The sequence below is a fragment of the Nyctibius grandis genome, chromosome 2 (assembly GCF_013368605.1).
Source record: "Nyctibius grandis isolate bNycGra1 chromosome 2, bNycGra1.pri, whole genome shotgun sequence".
In the NCBI taxonomy this organism is placed as follows: Eukaryota; Metazoa; Chordata; class Aves; order Nyctibiiformes; family Nyctibiidae; genus Nyctibius; species Nyctibius grandis.
In genome coordinates, this window is record NC_090659.1 from 51,136,405 (window position 1) to 51,157,107 (window position 20,703).

Genomic DNA, 20,703 nt, shown 5'->3' on the forward strand with positions numbered 1-20,703 from the left:
ATAATTTGCCTCAGTGATTCAACTCAGGCTTGTACAATATGTCATAAGCCAATTCCAAATAGGAAAAAAGTAAATCTTGAGTGGAAGAAGCAGAAATTGAGAGCTCTGAACATCCCATCCCCCAAAGCTTTGAAACTCAGTGACAGCATACAAAACAACACTCTGCTTATAGATATAATTTATGACAGCCAAAAATTAAAGTGGGCAGTTTTCCAATTTATACAGAATTACAGAATAGTTGAGGTTGGAAGGGATCTCTGGAGTTCATCTAATCCAAATCCCTTGCTCAAAAGCAGGGTCACCTACAGCAAGTTGCTCGGGACTGTGTCCAGTTGGTTTGTACAAGTGGTTAAGTGGCTAGTGAACCACCAGTCTCTCTCAAATAGTACTGAATGTCCTAAGATTTGGTCAAATAAAACTTCCATCAAAATTCTTTGCCAGTTTCCAAGTCTTTCCATTCCACTAATTTTTTTCCCTTCTTTCAGCAATAGGTTTTCCTTGGTTTGCTCTTTATGAAACATGACGTTTAATGGTTTGTAAGTTCATTAAACCTAACTGCCTAATGAAACAGAACACTTACAAAATGGGCTTGCAGAGATTTAGGCAGGACGTCATAGTCCCTCCCCCCAAACCCTACAAATATCTTACTAGAGAACAACTAACATGTTCACATAGGTACAGTTAGGTTAAAGAGTCCAGTTGTTTTTCAGCTAAAATATCTGTAGTTGCTGACATCCTTAAAAAAGGTCAATCCTTGAGAAGTTAAAATAGGGTCAGGTATTTTCACAGAATCACAGAATGTTAGGGATTGGAAGGGACCTCGAAAGATCATCTAGTCCAATCCCCCTGCCGGGGCAGGATTGCCTAGACCATATCACACAGGAACGCGTCCAGGCGGGTTTTGAATGTCTCCAGAGAAGGAGACTCCACAACCTCTCTGGGCAGCCTGTTCCAGCGTTCGGTCACCCTTACCGTAAAGAAGTTTTTCCTCATGTTTAAGTGGAACCTCCTGTGTTCCAGCTTGCACCCATTGCCCCTTGTCCTGTCAAGGGATGTCACTGAGAAGAGCCTGGCTCCATCCTCTTGACACTTGCCCTTTACATATTTATAAACATTAATGAGGTCACCCCTCAGTCTCCTCTTCTCCAAGCTAAAGAGACCCAGCTCCCTCAGCCTCTCCTCATAAGGGAGATGTTCCACTCCCTTAATCATCTTCGTGGCTCTGCGCTGGACTCTCTCTAGCAGTTCCCTGTCCCTCTTGAACTGAGGGGCCCAGAACTGGACACAATACTCCAGATGCGGCCTCACCAGAGCAGAGTAGAGGGGGAGGAGAACCTCTCTCGACCTGCTGACCACACCCCTTCTAATACACCCCAGGATGCCATTGGCCTTCTTGGCCACGAGGGCACACTGCTGGATCATGGTCATCCTGTTGTCCACTAGGACCCCCAGGTCCCTTTCCCCTATGCTGGTCTCCAACAGCTCTGCCCCCAACTTGTACTGGTACATGGGGTTGTTCTTGCCCAGATGCAGGACTCTACACTTGCCCCTGTTATATTTCATTAAATTTCTCCCCGCTCAACTCTCCAGCCAACTCTCTTTGTTTTGAAACTATTTCTATTTAAATATTACTGAGAGTAACGATTTTCCAAGGCTAAGTTCTCAACTATTCATTTAAATTGCAATATTAATTTCTCACCTAATGATACTTTTTAGATTTACTTACAGAGAGCTCTTCTCCTCATATGTGAAGGGATTTTGCACATCATAACATCAGTTAAGTCCACACCTAAAAAATTAACAAAATAATCAGCATAAATAATCAATCTTTTTATACAGCATAAATCACAAACAACGGGTAGGCACCATTCTCAGATTAACTGTAAATTTAACTTCTGATTACCAGCTCTCACATTAAAGTTTACTGAAATTAGAAAAAGAGTATGATCCTCTGCTAGACCTCACCCAGAACTAGTCATCATAGCAATAGCCAGTCAGAGCAGGAACACAAAGAAATAAGCTTATGCTGAAAAGGACTGACTTCAGGTCAGCATTTGGTGAGTGGGTGGAATGGATGTAAGAAACACACGTTAACATGTTTACGGAAAGACTTGCTGCTATTAAGAAAAAGGAATGTATATGATATGTTAAGTAGGAGACAGTATTTGTTACTACACTTGCTTTTCTATAGTTAAACTTTCAAAATTTTGCTGTTTGGAGGAGTTATAATTGCCACTGTCAGGAGAAAAGGTCCTGTGTCAAACACAGAAATTCAAAAGATCAGGATGTAGGGCTCTTTCTGCACTTGGTGAAACTACCGCACGAGGTAGGCTTCTATGAACAGCTAGCAATAATCACACAGGACAAGTGAATTATTTTAAAATCTACTACAGGTTAACTGAAGGTTTGTATTTGCTAGTGGCACCATCTCATTCAAGTACATTTGCATTAACAGGATATGCCTTTTAAGACCTACCATGTATGCCATACTAAAATAAAAGAGATTGGGAAGTGCTGTCTGAGCTTTTTGATTTAATTGCCAGCCCTACCAATTACCCAGGACTGCTTAAGAACATAGATATGAGCTCTTACCACTTGTGGAAAGGGTTTTATCTCCCCTAAACTGCATAGGAGAAAGGTATCTCATCTCAACTCACTGCCTAGGTTCTCTATATCGTCAACAGTGACACACGGGCACTTCCAGAGAATGAGTCACCATTTTCCAAGGTAGGTGGGATGAATCATCCCATGAAGATACCTCTCTATCTCTCTTTCTCTCTCTAATTATAGAAAGAATTTACATGACTAGCTTAGGCCTGATGCTGCAGCTGGGCAAACTGGATCCCTCCCACAGTTGTGCTAGCTCAGGCAGGGATGACATCCCTCTGTTCACTGCATAACATGACAGACCCAAACGACAGGTCCTCTGATCACTCACTTGAATTACAATTGTTTCAACTGTTACAACTTTATGATCACTTTTTTGATAGAAATCAATGGAGGCAGGATTCCTACCAAATTAAAGGTAGTATTAACACACCAGATAGCTTTCTTAGATGGTACCAAAGACTGGTACCACTCCTGCAGCCAGCAATCCCAAAGGCTGATGTAATTCATGTCCAGGCAAACTCCATCTTGAAGATGGCATGATGCATCTACACATAGACTTTGTCTTTGCCCTTACTAATCTTGCAGACAGTGGATGCTGGCAATATGTGCAGCCTTGCACTTCATGAAGTTTTGCTGCAAGCCCAGTTTTCAGCTGTGGCTTCAACAAAAGTATGAAAAGCTGTTGCTGACCCCCAATACCAGTAATGGTCATTTACACTGTGCAGAAAAGGCTTCTGAACAAGCCTCCCTTCTGTTATGTATTTATTTGGTTCTCTATTAGCAGAAAAGCACATGACCAGAAGGAAAGTTCTTAATCAAATGACACTTCTGACCCTATACCTTCAGTCCTGGCAGTTGTCTGTGGGAAGCAAGTGCCACTCTGCTCAGGTGCATGGCCTGACATCACGTAGGCTTGAAACTTTCAGACATTTGGTCTCACTCTGCTTGCAAGATCTCAAGCAAAAACAATGATCATATCAGCCCCAAAATGATCCCTTGATGATCAGCTTGTACAACTACAAGCTATTATTCTCCTTATCTCCACAACTGTTTTGGCAAAGGGCTTTGGTCTGTTCCCTTCTTGAAAAAAAAATCTCCTACCAAACTATCCCTTCAAACAAACGTGTCAGCTGAGATCAAACCTTTTTTCACCCTAACACCTACTTTTTTTGACATTCATTACACAATTGTAAGAAACAAGATTTTCCCAATTCACACATCAAGATGCAGGAGAAAAAGGCTACTCCAATTATAGTCCAAATTAAAATCTACTTTGAGACGGTACTTTCCTGCAGATATATTGCTCTGGGCTTATGGCATTTATCAGGTAAACAGGCATGCCAAAGCAGAAAATGCAACAGCAGTGGAACGCTAAATGTTACTGACACATCTACACGAAGAGAGCAATAGAGAAACGCAGAGTATGACAGCTTCTTTAATGCATTAAAAACATTGTCTGGGACTGCAATCTTACTAAAAGTTTACCATCATCTCCAAGGGGGAGTGAAAAAGTAGTTATGGGGTACTTACTGAATTGCAAGTAGTTTTACCACTCTCTGGACTGTGAGGTCCACTCTCTAAACCTTACAAATTAGGGTTCCTGTTCCTGAACAGCCCATTTTGAAATATCAAAAGGGCTCCTCAAGCCAACTGGATACTTCAGATAACATCTCTGTAAAAAGTTTACTGTACTCAGGTTGAAAATGTTTGAGGAATACACTGAGTGACCAAAAAAGTGTAAATGAATTGTGCCTGAAACAGTGAGCATTTTGGATCTGGAATATGGCCACGTTTCCAACTAACATCTTATTAACTATATCATTGTGGACAAAATAATGGAAAAGATGAAATACCAGACTTTGCTAAGTTATGACTATGTTGCCTTCCATGCAAGAGTACCATCTCTAGTATACCAACCAGATAGGTTTTTTCTTTTTTTCTTCTTTTTTACCTCCAGCCATAGAAAACCTTGGTAGTAAAACAAGATTTGCCGTGCTGGCTCAAGACCAATCTTCCAGCAATTCCAGCATTCCATCTCCAACCGCTGTTTCAAAGAAGATGCAAGGAACTTTACACACCCTGCTTCAGGGTCTGAGGTGAAGGTCTGGACCAACCCTATCACTCATGGCTGCAGAGGCAGACCAAGAGCAGAACAGCAGCTCAAGGACAGCAGCTCCCAGCAAAAGCCTGCTAAGACCGACACTGATGGAGAGCTATTTTTTACAGTCTCATGAGCACTTCGCTCTTCTGTCTCATTTAATGAATGTCCTGAATCTCACACAGATCACAACAGGAAAACTCAGAGCCATGAGCTTGACACCTTGAGTCAGATTCCTTCCAGCCAGACTCGTGGGGGCAGCACACAGTCTAAGTGTACTGCAGATCCACTGGCTGACAACAGAGTTTTACTCCCCTTTAGTTACCCCACGATCTAGGACATTCCACTTACCATGCCCCTTGGGAAGGCAAAAGAAAGTAAGTGGTGCCAGCATCCATTATGGACCTTTGCCTCTGACTGAAATTACTTCCCCACCAAAAACATCCTCGGCAGGTGCTGGTCCATCAGCTCCATAAAGAGGCTGTATTCCCCCCCTCAGTCTGCCCCTTAAGTCTAGGTTCCCCTCACAAGCTGGTTCAGTGTCCCCCTCTCCCACTGACAAGAATCTTGATTACCAAGGACAAAAAATAAGTTTGCCCTGAAGAGTCTTCTTGTCACCTTCTGATGCACTCCTCAAAATTTTGAGCAAGTGGGTGACCTCAGCAAGAACAGGGAAAAGTCTTCCACAAGAAAATGAAATAGACTACTGCAAGACACAATGAATGTATTTGTGCAGCATGGAAATCCCCAAATGCAACCTTTCAGTGATATTTAGGTATAAGGCCATTTCAGCAGCAGAAAATAGCTTGCTTTCTCTTTGCTTTCCTGTCCACACTCTTCCACTTACTTATAGACAAATCTGTAAGTCACAAACTTTCTTCTTGATCCTTCCCCCCATGAACTTCAGCAAACTCAATTAATCTAAAAACCTAATTTTATCTCTTTAATATATTTGAGTACTTTTAATAGAAAACTGCAATTTAGGCCACTTAGTTCTTTGTGCAAATTAAGACTATTTGTCTATAGTCACAACTGAAATACAATTAGCATTCTTCTTAATTTAATGAGATATTGTTTTAATTTTACTTGTCATCACAACACTTCTATTTCTTCAATAATCCTTCTCTGAGCACAGAAATATGCACACCCACAGGTGGAAGTGAGCATTTGTAACACACATTTGCTAACTAAAAAAGAAAAAGCACAGCTCTGTTTCACTTTGCAGAACAGCTTTTATCAAGTTGAGCACAGCATAACACCATGGAAAATGATGAGTCTTGCTACAGAGAAGTTTGAAGTCCAACCCCGCAGCCTCCTCCGTTGTTTTACCAACAGAAACTGAAACAGCTTACAAATGGTCTTTAAATTAATCTTTACCCTCTTCTCAAGAAACATGCTGGGTACATTGTGGTGAAGTTTCCTGTGTATGGGATGACTTTTTTCCTCATGACCTGGGGTTCTCACGCTACCCATACAGACATGGAAAAGCCCATGAGAACAGGGGACATATTTTCTGTTGAAGAGTTTGGACTGGAAACACATTTCTGAATTCGATGGTCCTTTGGACACCCTCCTAAAGCCTGCCTCTTCTAAAGCCTTCTTTCATCATAACCATGATGCTCATAATGCAGAAACAGCATTGCTCTAACTGGAAAAAACAAAGTGTTTAACCCCCTCTCTGAGCATCCCCTGCTGCAGGAAAGGGTGGGGGTAGGGGAACAAAGGCAGAAAAACAAACAAAAAAACCCAACAGTTTATGACTTGAAATGGAGATGAACTAGACACACCTTAACGTTTGCTAAAGATTTCATACTGCTATTGATTACGGATGGATGGCAGTAAAATATTCTCCAATATACAGGCAATGAGAAAGGAGGACCACAGAAGACACAAGAGGGATAAAAGAACTGAAACTGCATCTGTAATCAGAAGCTTTGGTCAAGCTTGCATTACAACAAAAAGTCTAGGGAAGAATCTGATCTATCTGCCTATTATACTCACTCACTTCACAGATAATGTAGCACTAGTAAAAGCCAGTGTATTCTGGTCAAAACAACCAGGAGTTAGCACTGTCCTCTATGAGTTTGATGGGATCTCTCATTCTGCTCTGAAACCACTGGGTTACAGTGAGCTTCACCTGTGCAATGGGACTGCACTCCACGGTCACAGACTAATCATTCATTTTCTTTCCTTACAACACATTTTCCCACGCGGAAGGAAAGCTCCATTAGGTCACAGGCACGCCAGAAAAATCTCCCAGGAACTCTTCATTTTTATATGGCATTGCTCTGATGTGCTGTGATTTACATGCTTACTGTTTAAAACATTTATATAAATTAAAAGTACATAGCAGCATCAGAGGACAAAACAGAAATGCATGAATTCTTTCTCTAACACGTGTGTTTTCAACAAGACATAACTAATTGACTCAGGAAGTGACACAGTGGCAATTATTCCGAAAATTCAAAATAAATGTTACTGTGGGAGTAATATTCCACAAAGGTTACTGCCAGGATTTAGGCAGTGTAGCAAAACTGGAGTCTTATGCTACTAATACAAATCTGCTCATGCATATTTCTCCATCAACATTTGTTTTGTACTCCTTAACTGTGTTTTGTGTGTGTATTTCTGATCCATATATTTTTTTTTCTTACACAGTGCATGCCAAGACTCTGTATTGGCCAAAATACTGGATGTCTTTTCAAATGAAAATTCTTTTTTGGTTCCAGATGTCTGATTTCTTTGTGCTGCTTTCATTTCTCCTTCCTGGAAAATAAAATGATTTGTTTGTTTACCCTGATCTTTCTAAATCAATGGGAGAGAGGGTTGTTGTGGGCCAAGATGCTGACTGCAAGGCTCTTTCCTGGATTCCTTTCTGGAGTCATGTTGTAAACAAGTGGTCGGATGCTGGCAGTTTGGAAGCACAAGCATCCAACTCCACACAGGCCAACAACAGTCTGCGCTTCCCACCGCTGCTCCCGTTTCAACGCCTCGGTGGGATAGCTGCCCCAGTGAAAGGAATCCTTTTTCATGCCAATCCTACCCTGTGGGTTAACAGTAAGATCACCCTGTAAGATACAATGTGGGGGGGGGGGGTGTGTGCGGGTGGCAGGGGGTGCTGCTCTAGTGCCTTTCCAGTTTCTGAAAATAATGTCCTTGAAAATCTATTTATACAGCATGTCAACCCCACTTCTCTGACCCTGTCAAAGACTTCATACTAATCCAGAAAACCCTGTCCAGATTGCTAGGATCTGGGCCAAAGACCCACAACATTTGGTTTACTTTCTTGCCCAAGTTGCGAGGAGAAACTATGGACGTTCACACAGGGTTCTCCAGTAGCCAGGTAAATGCAGATGTGAGCTGAGATGATAGTCAAAAGAAAGTAGGGCTGGTAGGTTTGAGGAAGGATGGATTGTTGAGCTGCTTCTCAAGAAGTGGTAAGACTCAGGACCAAATGGAGCAAAAGATATTGCTCATCACCTGTCAGCCATTAGCTATGCCTCAAGACAGACACTGAAAGAAGAAATAAACCTACTTCTGAGTGGTTCTTGAGCAAGATGCAGCCTTTATATACTCAAAAGTGTTGATATATTCAAAATTTATTCAGGAGCACAAGCACTGGGAAGGATGCCTAAAGGGACCATGTTATCCTGTGTTTGCATTGCTCAATGCAGCAGGAGCCCTATGGGTCAGTGGATGCAGATATGCTGTCCCCACACCTCCCTCCCACATGCACACACACACGCATCCTCCTTGCCCTTGACAATGTGGTTACAGCAGCTGTATTCTGATCAAGGCCAATGAGAAAGGGAAGCAGGAAATGAAGCGACAGAGCCTGAGATACACTAATTTGTCCAAGCTTTTCTGCTCTAGGCAAGGAACTGCTGCAGACACCTCTCCTTCAGAAAAGGAAGACACAATTTCATTTCCCAACAAAGCCAGAAAAGATTAAAAAGTAATTTTTCAGAGGTCTCAGAATGTCACCATCTGCCCATTGCAGGTCACAAAGAAGGACACTACTGATGTTTTTCAGAAAAAAACAGGTTAAGATGGTAACTTCAGAGAAACCAACATTTCTACACTTCAACATCAACAACAGTTTCATTTTAGTGACTGTGCTGATGAGAGTTATCAGCAGCGGACAGTAAGTCTAGAATTCAGGTAAGAAAAAAGCAACAGGAACATGTAAGCAAGGCCCAGTGAAATAGTTCATAGAAAGCTGTAATTTTACCGGGAACATAATTAAATTTTCTGAGCAACATATTTACCTATGTACTTTTAACACGGAATAAACTGCACCTGGATTTTAAGAGAAGGTACATTTCACCACATTTGCAAAAAGCAAAGTCCATGTCAAGTATAAACTGAACTGCTGCTAATAGGACCTGGCAATATCATTTACTAAATGAATTCTTAACTTGTAGCAGAATGTGGGTAAGATCACATGTATTGACAGACATGGGTAATTTTAAAACATACTGGAAAAATATCTGGAATATATTGAAACTTGCCATATTTGGCTGCTGAATTTAAAAGGCCTAAATCAGTAACACAAAACTAGAAAAAATAAAGTATGTGACCTACAAAAAAATAGACCATAAGTGGCTTGCGTGTCTTTGAGGCGACCTCATAAGAGGAAATCAGACCAAATATCACTGAAATATTTCTACAAATTTGATTACAAATCATTCTGCAATGTAAGATCAGCAGCTTTCTATTAGAATATCATATTTCAACAATTGTCCCCTACTTGTGAAAATTTCCGTGAAGTTTCCAAGCTTTGACTATCAGCCTTACTGAAAAACTATATTCTTTATTGAGGTGTGATTGAACGAAGGAGCTATTACAGAAAATAAATGTCTTGCAGTGGATATTATGATGCTAGCTCTGAGACAGAAAAGACAAAATAAAGTTTGGAAAGAGTAACGAAACAAATTTCTACTACTCTGATCGGTTTAATGTGTAAAATGAGCAAACATATGAACACTTGTGGACAAATAAAAATGTTGCGGGTGCTTACTTAGAAGGTTCATGTCTCTTCACTCCAACATATTACAGATTAAAGTCGTTTTTTCAGACAGAGAAGGTAGCAAGCACTTGTATAGCTGCAGTATGTGTTGTGCAACACTTTATTCTGCTGTGACTATGTTATTTTCTTTTACTCTCATCCACTAACAGACCAAATGTAACAAACATTTCAGTCCAAAATTCAGAGAAAAATTAAGACTCCTATAGGCTTTGGCCACGGATTTCACATTTCTAGAATCCAGGGCTTTTAAAAACAATTTTCAAATAATTGTAACCACAATCTGATGGGTTTTTTTCCAGCAACTAGTACTGATTAATCTTTAGAACTGATGTAATCTGGTGGGCTTCAAAAGTTTGTTTAGAAAAATAACAACTGCAACAGGGATGGTAGCAACGACTACAAAAAAATATAAATGCTATGCAAGGACAAAGGGCAAATACTAGTGCTGAGTTCCTTGCAGCACTCAGTGTTCAAAAATATGAGCTTAAATGTCAGAGTTTTGTCAATTCTCCAAGCACTAACATGCCTCATAAAACTAGTGTGTTACTACAGGCCAAGTTTATCCGAATCTCACTTTTTTTAAAAGCAAATTTCGCATGGATACAGAAAAGCCTGAAAATGTGAAGGATGCATGCCAAATTACTTTCCTTTCTTAAAGTCCATGACTAACTCACTCTCATGACTGATATATTTGACTCTCAATTTTTGCATGCTGAAAGCAAGCAACAGTAATGCCAGCTTCTCCTGCTAACTCCTGGTGCCTCCCACCACACCTTCTCAGAAATTCATAAGCACTTTGCCTACCTCAGTAGTCAAATCTCCAAGGCAAGGCAGCAGAGGTGATGTTTCTGCCCACAGCTACCTGTCTTGCTCTTCTGGCCCAGATGAGAACAGGTACCTGCATTTCAGCCACCCAAGTTTATAGTCCACCATCTCATCACAGAATCACACAGAATCACAGAATGTTAGGGATTGGAAGGGACCAAACCATTTTCAGCAACAGGTTAAACTAAGATACTGAACTGCATATCTCAGTGCGGGCACACGTTCCTACATCTGCTGTCTCTGCTAGAGAGGCAGTACACTCTGGCAAAAGGGCGGCACCAAAAGCTGAATACAAAGGCTGGGTCAGAGCAAAAGGTTAATCAAGCCTGGAGTCCTCTCTGAGAGCAGGCAGCGCTAAAGACTGAGAAAAACAGTATAATGAGCAGTACTGGTATTTTGTGAGGCATCTCGAGGTTTGCACTCCCAGATTCAGATGACAAGCACCCTAGCAACTTTCTGAGCTGGGCATCAAACCCAGACTTCCATATTTAATGGTTGGTGGTAACATGACAGCTAATGTGTTACCAGAGTTCATTGTTGGCCCTTGTAGCACTGTAGCCCTGTAATACCATACTGCCATCACTAGTGACTGGCCATAAGCCTTGTAGGGGGGCTTGCAAACCTTGAAGACTTAGGCTTTTCAGGCTTGCTTTGTCTGAACTTTTCTTGACCTGCCTGCAGCTTTGTTTTAGCCTGCAATTAAACTTGGTTTAATTGTAACAAGATTTTTTCCAACTGCCCGGATGTCTGTGGCTAATTTGGTTTTACTTTTGTTTATCTTGCACGGCACCATCATCATTTTACAGCTCTAACATAATGATGTAGTGTAGAAAAATACAGGCCTGGTGTGATGGCAGAGGCCTTGTGAAGTGGAGACATGGGATGCAGAGGAGAGGAGTACAATCATGGGATAAACAGAGATAGGGTACAGAGTTGACACTTGGAGACACTGTGGCTATACACAGCTCACCCACGGTCACTTAAAGAAGTGCAGACTTGGGGCTGGACAAAACGGGTTTTAGGGGTAATAAACAGGACAAAGAAGTAGTATCTAACGTGTATGTAAGGTACCACATATAGTAAATTTGGATGTAATGTGAGCTGCAGACCTATGTTTAAAAGCTTCTTAGCAAACATAAAAAAGATCCCAAGTGGATCCTAGAGTGAAGAAGAAACTATCAACATGAACATCATGTTCCTCCTGCCAGCATCTGAAGCCCTTTAGATGCTGACAATTGCTGAAACACCTCCACACTCCTCCCCCAGAATGAAACCACCTTAGGACCCAGAGGAGCATGGGAAGGGTGAGCATTACAGCAGGCTAAAGAGGTAGACACTGTTGTGTGTTTCAATAATTTTAACTGTATTGTTATTTATTGAGGCTTTCCCCTCTATCGAAGCATATTTTCTTTGCACATAATTATTAGATCTGAACAAGTAATGATTCCTGGATTAGACTGTAAAGACTTTAATTATAATAACAACAATCACTTCTTGCCTCTAGATGTAAGATGTGTTTCATCCTTGCCCATAAAAAAGATTTTGAGTGTAACAGCACAGATGTGGGATTCAGTGCCATTCTTCACTGTTTACTTGTACCAGCAGATGCTGTTGTCCATCCTGTGTTTTAGGAGAGAATTTTTTTAACAGCTGGAAGCACTAATTTTACTGTTTCCAGCTTTTTAAGGTCATGCAGATCTCATCTCTACAGCTTCACTTAGAGAGTTTTTATAGATTAAAGATGCAAGAATGAGAGCTAGACATAGCATTGTCAGGACAGTTTGTGATCACTGGGATAAGATCTACGCTCCAAGCACAATCTATTTGCTTCCACTGAAAACATAAAATCATCATCTGCCCACAGTGATATCACTGTGAATCACAGACATCAGTGTAATGCATCTTTGTCAAATAATTATTTTAAAACAGTAAATGTCATAAAACTGAACTTTTTAACTGTTGAAGTGAAAACAAGCTAGAACTATGACAAAATTAAATGGGACATTATTGATTTCTCATATCAATAGCTTTTAATCTTTTCTAATTTCAAAACACTGAAAATTTTCGAGAAGAACCCTTTGGTACAAGCTAATTTAAAGCTACTGATCGTAGGCTTGCTTTCCTCAGTCACTTCCCACCAACTTATTTGCATAGTTCATGGACTGTTTAAAACCACCGACTTAAAAATTATAAGAACCAAACAGCTATGATTGTCAAGACTTTTTTTTTTTTTTACATTGTTTCCATTTGCTCAGAACTACACAAATTATTCACCTAACATTCTAAATTTTTCCATCTTTGGTCTCATATTAGAAGTAAATTTGTATTCGGAAAGTGTGAGCAAAGGCCTTTCTGGGCATTTTCCAGTTCTGAAAAGGGAAAGTCTATTATTAACTTCTTTATCCAATTAAGAAACAAAAAAAAGAAGCAATGTTTTTCAACAAAGAAAATAAAAACAAACTGCAACTGAAACCCTACAGGGCAAATAGTTCTTTATGAGGCATACACTTACAAAAAAACCCAAACAAGCAATTTGCTAACCCCAACAAAAGTAAGTTAAAATAAAATCAGAGTCTGGCATTACCTATTGGAATGAAGCGAGGGACCACTGGTTGAAATGAAGGAGACCAGCACTTGACCCAAGCCCTGCTGATCTTTTAATACTGAAGCAACAACAGTGTCAAATGCCTATGAAAATTCAGGCTACTGAAGGATGATGCAGAAACTGTGGTATGAGTGTGCCTTCAGCAAGCACTTTGTTAACTCTTCCATTCTGAACAGCTCTGTGCCTAAGTATCCAAAGGATGGCTCTGTGGTAATACAGACCCAGATTTTAAGAAGAACTCTATGTACAACAAGCTACCAAATCGCATCCTTACCCTGGCTAAGAAATTATCCGAGTGCTGGACAACATCAGGTATGCAGCCTCAGTTCACAATAAACACTGTGAAAGCCCCCAAAATACTGTTCTCTACACTGCTGCTATACTACAAGACTTTATGAGACCTAAGACCCACAAGTAGTTTAGCTAATTTAAATGATTGGTACTGTAAACTCCAATCTTACAAATGGACAAGTGTTTTCAGAGATACAGAGGGGGTGAGAAGGTATAGAAGTTTGACTGTACAGTCAGGTAGAAGATGCAAAAGTTAACATATTTATTAACATTTCCATTTTTTAAGTATGACCACTACACAAATGGACAGTTTTGCTTGCAGTTAAACTGGCATAAAAGCAAATGTCATGAAACTTCAGCTATATCTGCCTTTTGCAACTGTAGATAAAATTACACTGGCTGGGAGTGGACAATGGTGGCATCCAAATAACTAGTGTTAAAACATATTCTGCTTTCCTCCCCAGTGACACCCCCCAGGTCACTCCTGCAGCGTAAGTAGGAATAGAGTTTGCAAACACTTAGCCAAACGGATTTTCCTAATGTGATCTGTCATATTATAAAAGGGCTCTCTAATCTGCCAAGATTACAAATCAGACCACAGCAGTCAATAGTGAAAAATATACTATGAAACTCTCCTCAGTTCTGGGAAATCCATGACCACGTGGTAATTGCTGTGTCTGTTTTTCAGGCACCTTTACAACCACAATCATTTCAGCTCTGATGTTCAGATTTTTCTTTTTGATCACTAATGTGGAAACTGACCTCAGGACAGAAGATATCTTACTCCTTTTGTGCTGTATGATTTCAAAGTCAAAACATTAAGTTACAATATGCCAGTGCCATCTCTATAGTGATGGATGCAGCTGGACATAGAAGGGATCTTTCCTATTCTGTGAGGCTCCTATTTACGGTACTTATTCTGTCTAGCCTAATCAAAGATGTTTTGTAAGGGATGCCAAGTACTTATGGGCACTTATTGGTGCTCCTGGGAAAGGAGAAAAAGGACAGTTTTTTAAACAAGACCCAGAAGAGCAGCTCCAGATGACTGGTGCTGTGCTGGGAAAGTTAGAAGCTGCTTTAAGATTTGAAGAAAAATCATGAGAAATTTTTTGTCTGTGCTTGCCTCTTCCCGTCACTGCATAGCACGATATCGAAACTCTCCATTACAGACAATCTCAAGTACCACCAAGTGCATTTCTCCATAAAAACTGAATAATATCAACAACATATATGGTAAAATACAGTCCACTTGAGACCACTCATGCCCAGTGCTCTGGGCATTTGTTTCGTCCATAGGGATCCATAACCACTGCTCCTCAAGTGACTTTTGCTCCCAGTTGTGCCTTCTTGGAAAAAAATCACTCCTCAAGAACTTTTTCTTTCCATTTTTTTCTTCTTCTGCATCAAATACTATCTGAAATCATTGCTCTCCCAACTTTCCTTCTCAAAGAAATAAAAGACTCTGTTGGCAGGGTTATTTGACTTTATAACTATTACTTAACCCATCAAAGCAAACGGGTTAACACATATAACCCATTGTTTGTCTGAGGATAAAATGCACCAACAGGCACCATACAAAACAAAGCTGATTTGTCATACTTACGAATCCAAAATAGAAAAGGCTTTTCTTGCTGTTATAGTATATGGAATTCAAAACTGATTCATAGAGAAAGTACCAGGGAAATAACCAGAAAATACTGAAGTTTGTAATTCAGGAACGAAATGCTACCTTTCAAGCTATTACTAAGTGCTACATATGTCTGAAATGTTTACAAAAGACACCTTTCACAATTTCTCTTCAACAGCCATTTAAGTATAACTGTTGAAGAACTCACCCTTGAACTAGCAAAGAACTCATCTGTTTGAGAGTACATCAGTTGACCTAGAATATTTTGTATTATCTCCTACCTTATTGTTCAACAGATTTTAAATCCCCCTAAACTCTAATTTCTCTTTTTACCTAGTTCTTATTTCTATAGCCTATGAACTATAAAACAGTAACAAACAAAAGCAGTGATAACATTTTTTTTTCACTAACAATGAAAACAACAAAATCACTTATATTGATAAATAACTGCAATTCTGTGCCAAGCTTAAACCTTCATAGACTGGCATGTGAAAAATACTCATGAGCTTTTCTGCTAAAATCTTCAAAAAAATCACAAAAAATTTCAGAGAACCAAACTAAACTATTTATATATACATAATTAGAAACCAAGAAATTCCTCTCCCAGTAACAGCGGATAGAAGGAGGATAAAATTAAAAATTGCCTTTTGCAGCAGAATACGGTATTGAGCCAAACAGAAAGGAGTCTGATTGTTTACCATCTTTTCTGTATTCCCACTACCAACAGATTATTACCATGATATTCCAATCACTAATTTGACATGCTTTCAACTTGTTTTTACCAGCCTTCTTTCCTAATGCTGTTACTTTATTTCTGTAAGGAAGGTGATAATTTTTTTTCCTTTCCTAAAGGTTATTAATCTTCTTCATAGTAGAATCAGAGTTCCTGTATTAACCTGGGCTCAGGTATTAAAACAAACAGAATACAGGGAGTCCTAGCTACTTAAGGAATAAAGGTGTTGAAAAATATTTCAGGAGTGTTTTCCTTTAGTTTCTGTGGCAGTTTGGCTAGAGAAAAAGTTTCCCCTCTCTCTAGACTGAAGACAAGATCTTTATCCCACACCTTAAACGCACAATGAAGACCTTTAGAAAAGGAAAACCAACAAACGTAGCTCACATTGGCTGCTTTCCCTCCCACCACGCATAAAATCATAGCTGGTGCCTTAGTTCAAACAGGTTTAGCTTCTAAAATCAGGCCTTGTTCATCTAGTCCTAACAGTCTTCACTGAAGACTAAGGTACCTGTCTGTACTAACAGGCATGTTTATTAAATGGAGCCTGAGTCACCTTATGGGATGGGATGGGATGCGATTAACAAACATGAGAGTGCCAGCTGAATAACAAGAAAAACACCTCAAGGTGGAGTCCTCCAAGTTTCTGGAATGAAAATTCCCAATGAAGCAATGGAAATCCCACTATCCAAGATGCTTCCAGGACACCATACCAAACCTGTAGGATTACACAGCTGGAGCTTCCCCCACACAACAGGTTTTCTCTACACCTCCACTTTGAATGTCTGAGAATATTTGGCAGCTGCCTGGGACAGCTCCAAAAATCACCGCATCACAAATTACAAAGATTTGCCTAAAGGGAAGTCGCCAATGTGAACGTGCACAACCACAGTGAAAATGCCTCCTTTCACAAACACCAGATCAATGTTTGAATGTCCCATTAAAAATAGCTCGGTGTTAACAGCTGAGCAGCACTTTTTTTATTCTTTTTGTTTGTTCATGTTAACATGGGCAAAAAGTCAACAATAAAGTACAATTTCAGACAGCCTATTTTTTAAATGCTTTCAAGGAGAGTGGGCTCTCACAAGGGCCTGAGCCACAATACATCTTTTAGATTATTTCATCTTTGTGTTCTAGGCATTTCTGGGGTTAAAGTCTAGCACAAGCTGCACTAAGATTTTTTTTTTAATATAGAAATTACAGAACAATCTTGAACATAAATATTCCCAAATGGATATATTTTTGTTTCAAAGCAAAATAAGCATAAACACATTTGAAGAATAAATTAATATTCTCTCTGTCATGCTTGCCTAAAAACCCCCAAAATACCTTGGCACATTTTATTTTTAGTTTTTATAGCATATAATCTATCCAAACAGAAAACACACTATTAAAAGTATCATGACAGAGATCTAAATAAGTTTGAATAACCTTCTCTCTTGTACTGCATACAGTTTGGCAGAGATACAGTTCACATAGACCCTATTTAATTGTACAAAAATATTTCATTTTTTGTTACTGTTTAAGAATCTGTGTGAACAAACCAAGAGGACAGTGTTTACCTTGACTAAACACCACGCTATGAAAAGGTTAAGCAAGGTGTATACTCGTTGGATGGGATTCACTTCACTAAACTGTACTGAAGTTAAGCAAAGTAGGCAACTAGTTAGAACTGAGTGGAGAGGGACAGGAACTTTCAAAAGGCAATTCTTTCTGACTTTTAAACAGCTATCTTAAGAGACTACGAAACAGGATTAAATTTGCATTCCAACATCTCATGTTTAATCATGATCTACAACAGTTCGTGGGCAGACCAGGGAAGTATTCCAAACCTGACAATACTCTTGTTTGTCTCTTCATTTGTGCTTATTTCATCCATCTCCCCCCAAAAAAGAATTGTGACAAGAAGGGAAGGTTTGCTAGAAATTCCTCTATTTCTTTTTCTTCCTCAATAGGAGTGTGAGATGCCTTTTTCCTGAAACCTAGAGGTAGAAGTCCCTCAGACCTGATCATCTTTTCTCCTCCAGAAACCTCTTCAAGTTATGTTCTTCCAGTTTTTCTGGGCACCCTTATAAGTGACAGTCATGCAGGCCTGAGATGCTCCAAGTGTTGTCACTCGGGAAGAGGCTTAGATAGATTTTCAAATCAAAACCCCAGTTTACTAGTCAGAAAAGCATGACTTGGTGCCAAGTAAAACGCAGAATATAGAAGGGCAAACCTAAACTAGGACAGATTCTAAATCTAAGGGACTTGACCATGACTCTAACAAACAATAAACCTGAAAAATCACTCACACATTTTCACTCTTATCTTCTCAGTCCTCCCTCCTTGCCATCCATCCTCTCGGACTGCCATTCAAAGCACTGTGTTTCCAACAGAACACCCCCCCTTCCAAACTGTGGACAATTCAGTCCATAAACAGTGTTTTTTTTCTTTACTGTGGCCATTTTCCAAGTAAGGACTGTGAGATCACCATATAATTGTTTTTACCACAGAACAATAACAACTTAGTACCACTATGTAATAATTAATTAAGCAGCAGAAAAAAAAAAAAAAAAAAAGAGAAGCCCTACTATTCTCTCCTGATATTCTTCTAGTCACTTTAAAACCTCAGAAACACAGGCTAAGCACTTTATTAATAAATAACTAGAGAACTAAACATAGCGTTGCCAGAAGTACCATAAAAAGGTTTCTTGCTGCGGCGTTTTCCTCCTGTTATTTTATGGACAATTCTGCTAACGAATGACCTGATCAATGTCTTAATAGCTGATAAAGCCACTTAGAGCAACTCAGGATTTGCAACAGAGCCGAAAGCACATTACTCACCCTTGCTCAAAGAATTCAGCTCCTTTTCGAACCTGGTGTTGGGACAAACCAGCATCTAGGCAAAGAGCAGTTCTTCATCAACATACAGCTACAAGTTTAAACTAAGGAGATATCTGGGGCAAGGGCTATCACTGACTGTAAGTACTGCATCTGTCATTTGTCACTACAGGCACATCAGGGATCTTCAACCACAATTTTCACTTCAGAGCAAGCTTTTCTCTCACTGGTCATGAGTTTGCTGCCCAGAAGTCTGCTTCTAAACATTATCTTTGTCATAGGCTAAACATAACACACCTTTGTCCAGCCCTGCAAATCCACTTGATGCCTGATTTATCACACAGCTTTCCCTGTGCAGTGCAGGGAAACTGCAGAGCAATACAGTAGATGGCAAGTATTACACTGTATAGGAGTGATCAAAATGCACAGGCTGCCAAACAGCCCAAGTCGAAAGAATCCAAGCAATCATTGCCCTTCACAAATCTTTAAGCTCTTCCTTAAATGTACATCAAGCATTCTCCTACTGAGTACTGACATATATTATGGGATTATCACTATGCATTTCTATGCTGGTTAAATATTTTATCCGAATGCTAGGTACACATACAAACTCCAATCACTGCAAAGCGCCATATATTCAGTTCGCATCACCTCTAAATTTGGACATTTCTGTTTCTGTATCATAACCTTCCCACAATACCACACTGTTACATGCAGACTTTCATTAATCCTCTGACAGGCTAGAGACATCCTGTTTGTTAGCTGTCACCTAGCTGCTATCAGCCACGTTCCAAAGCTCCCCATGACTCCAGCAGCATAGCTGCAGCAATTACATTTCCCATTTTGTTAGTCTTCCTGACATATCCAATGCAGCTGTTTCAGACTCCTCTTGTAACATCATTCCTTTGATCATCCCTGCAGCTCCTCCCTGCATCTGTCACATACTGAGCTGAAGTTTCTTGGATATTGTAAGAAGTTTTGCACACTTATTCCAGATCAGGTCCCAGCCCAGATGCACTCAGCTGAAGTACCCTTCCTCAACTGGAAATACCTCTCCTGACACTTCCCTGGATCCCATCCATCATTTTCATGATGGTGTCAAATTGACAGTCTAGAGACAAACTTGAACCCACTTACCCTCACATAGGCCTTTCTCCTTCCAAGTCTTCCATTGTTGAACTCCCTGTTCACAGGAACAGTTGTTGCATTACTTCCTAAGCTGAGGCTGTAGCACCATCCAGTTTCAGGCATTCAGCACAGATGTGAGAGTAAGGTGCCTAGGCTCTGTTAACAGCCCAGAAAGGCAGGAGTTGGGTGCCTAATTAAAAATCTGCCTCTTTCCACTGATTATATAAGAGCTTAGACTGCTAATTTTGACACCAAGGTTAAACTCAGTAAGTGAATTCCTGCCAGTATGTGGCCTGACACTTTGCTGTGTTGAATTCCATCCCTTTAGTATTACCTAATTGTACAATTAATTGTATAGTCATTCCATCTAAAACTGTGTCCTAGAAATTAATGTCCTCCTCCCATCAGCAAGTTTCAACAGCCTGCTTTCAATACAATATGACAACAAAATCAACTCAACCAAAAAAAAGCATCAAGAAAAAAAGTCAGGTCCCAAAGAATAATTCATCTCATATATTTACCTCCTGTTGTCTCCTCTTGTGCCAGTTCTTTGTGTGAGTTTACAGTTCTTACACTAATCTAATCTTCCTCCACCTTGAACAGTAATTTTGATGCAGCACCATGTTAAATCATTCAGCAGAATCCAGAGAGACCAGATCTAGCACATTTCTTCTTTTTCTAGAAAACCTACTTTCTTATTAAAAAAATACTAGGTCAGTCTGACATGACCTATCTTAGCAAAATAGATTGTGTTTCATCCTCCTTCCACTCAGCTCCCGTGTCTTTAATTATTCATTACTTCAAAAAATTTTCTAAGGTTATTAAGGTCAAATTAACAAGCCTGAAGTTGCCTAGGTAACATTTTCCATTTGCTTAGAGATATATATAACATTCAATAGTATCAAGTAATAAAAATCCTTTAAAAAAAATCTTAGCA

At 39.8% G+C, this 20,703-nt stretch overlaps 1 protein-coding gene across 16 annotated transcripts in view; it reads right to left on the minus strand.

The window, feature by feature from the left end:
- The window catches only part of INPP4A (inositol polyphosphate-4-phosphatase type I A), a 142,222-nt gene that overhangs the window by 60,204 nt on the left and 61,315 nt on the right, over positions 1 to 20,703 (minus strand). For 14 of the 16 annotated variants that reach the window (XM_068395654.1, XM_068395658.1, XM_068395669.1 and 11 more), the window contains one exon: positions 1,727 to 1,789. The gene's annotated coding sequence lies outside the window, so the exon portion shown is untranslated. Of the gene's footprint in view, positions 1 to 1,726; positions 1,790 to 18,641; positions 18,697 to 20,703 lie in introns of all 16 variants that reach the window. The other 2 variants (XM_068395659.1, XM_068395657.1) reach the window with 1 other exon arrangement.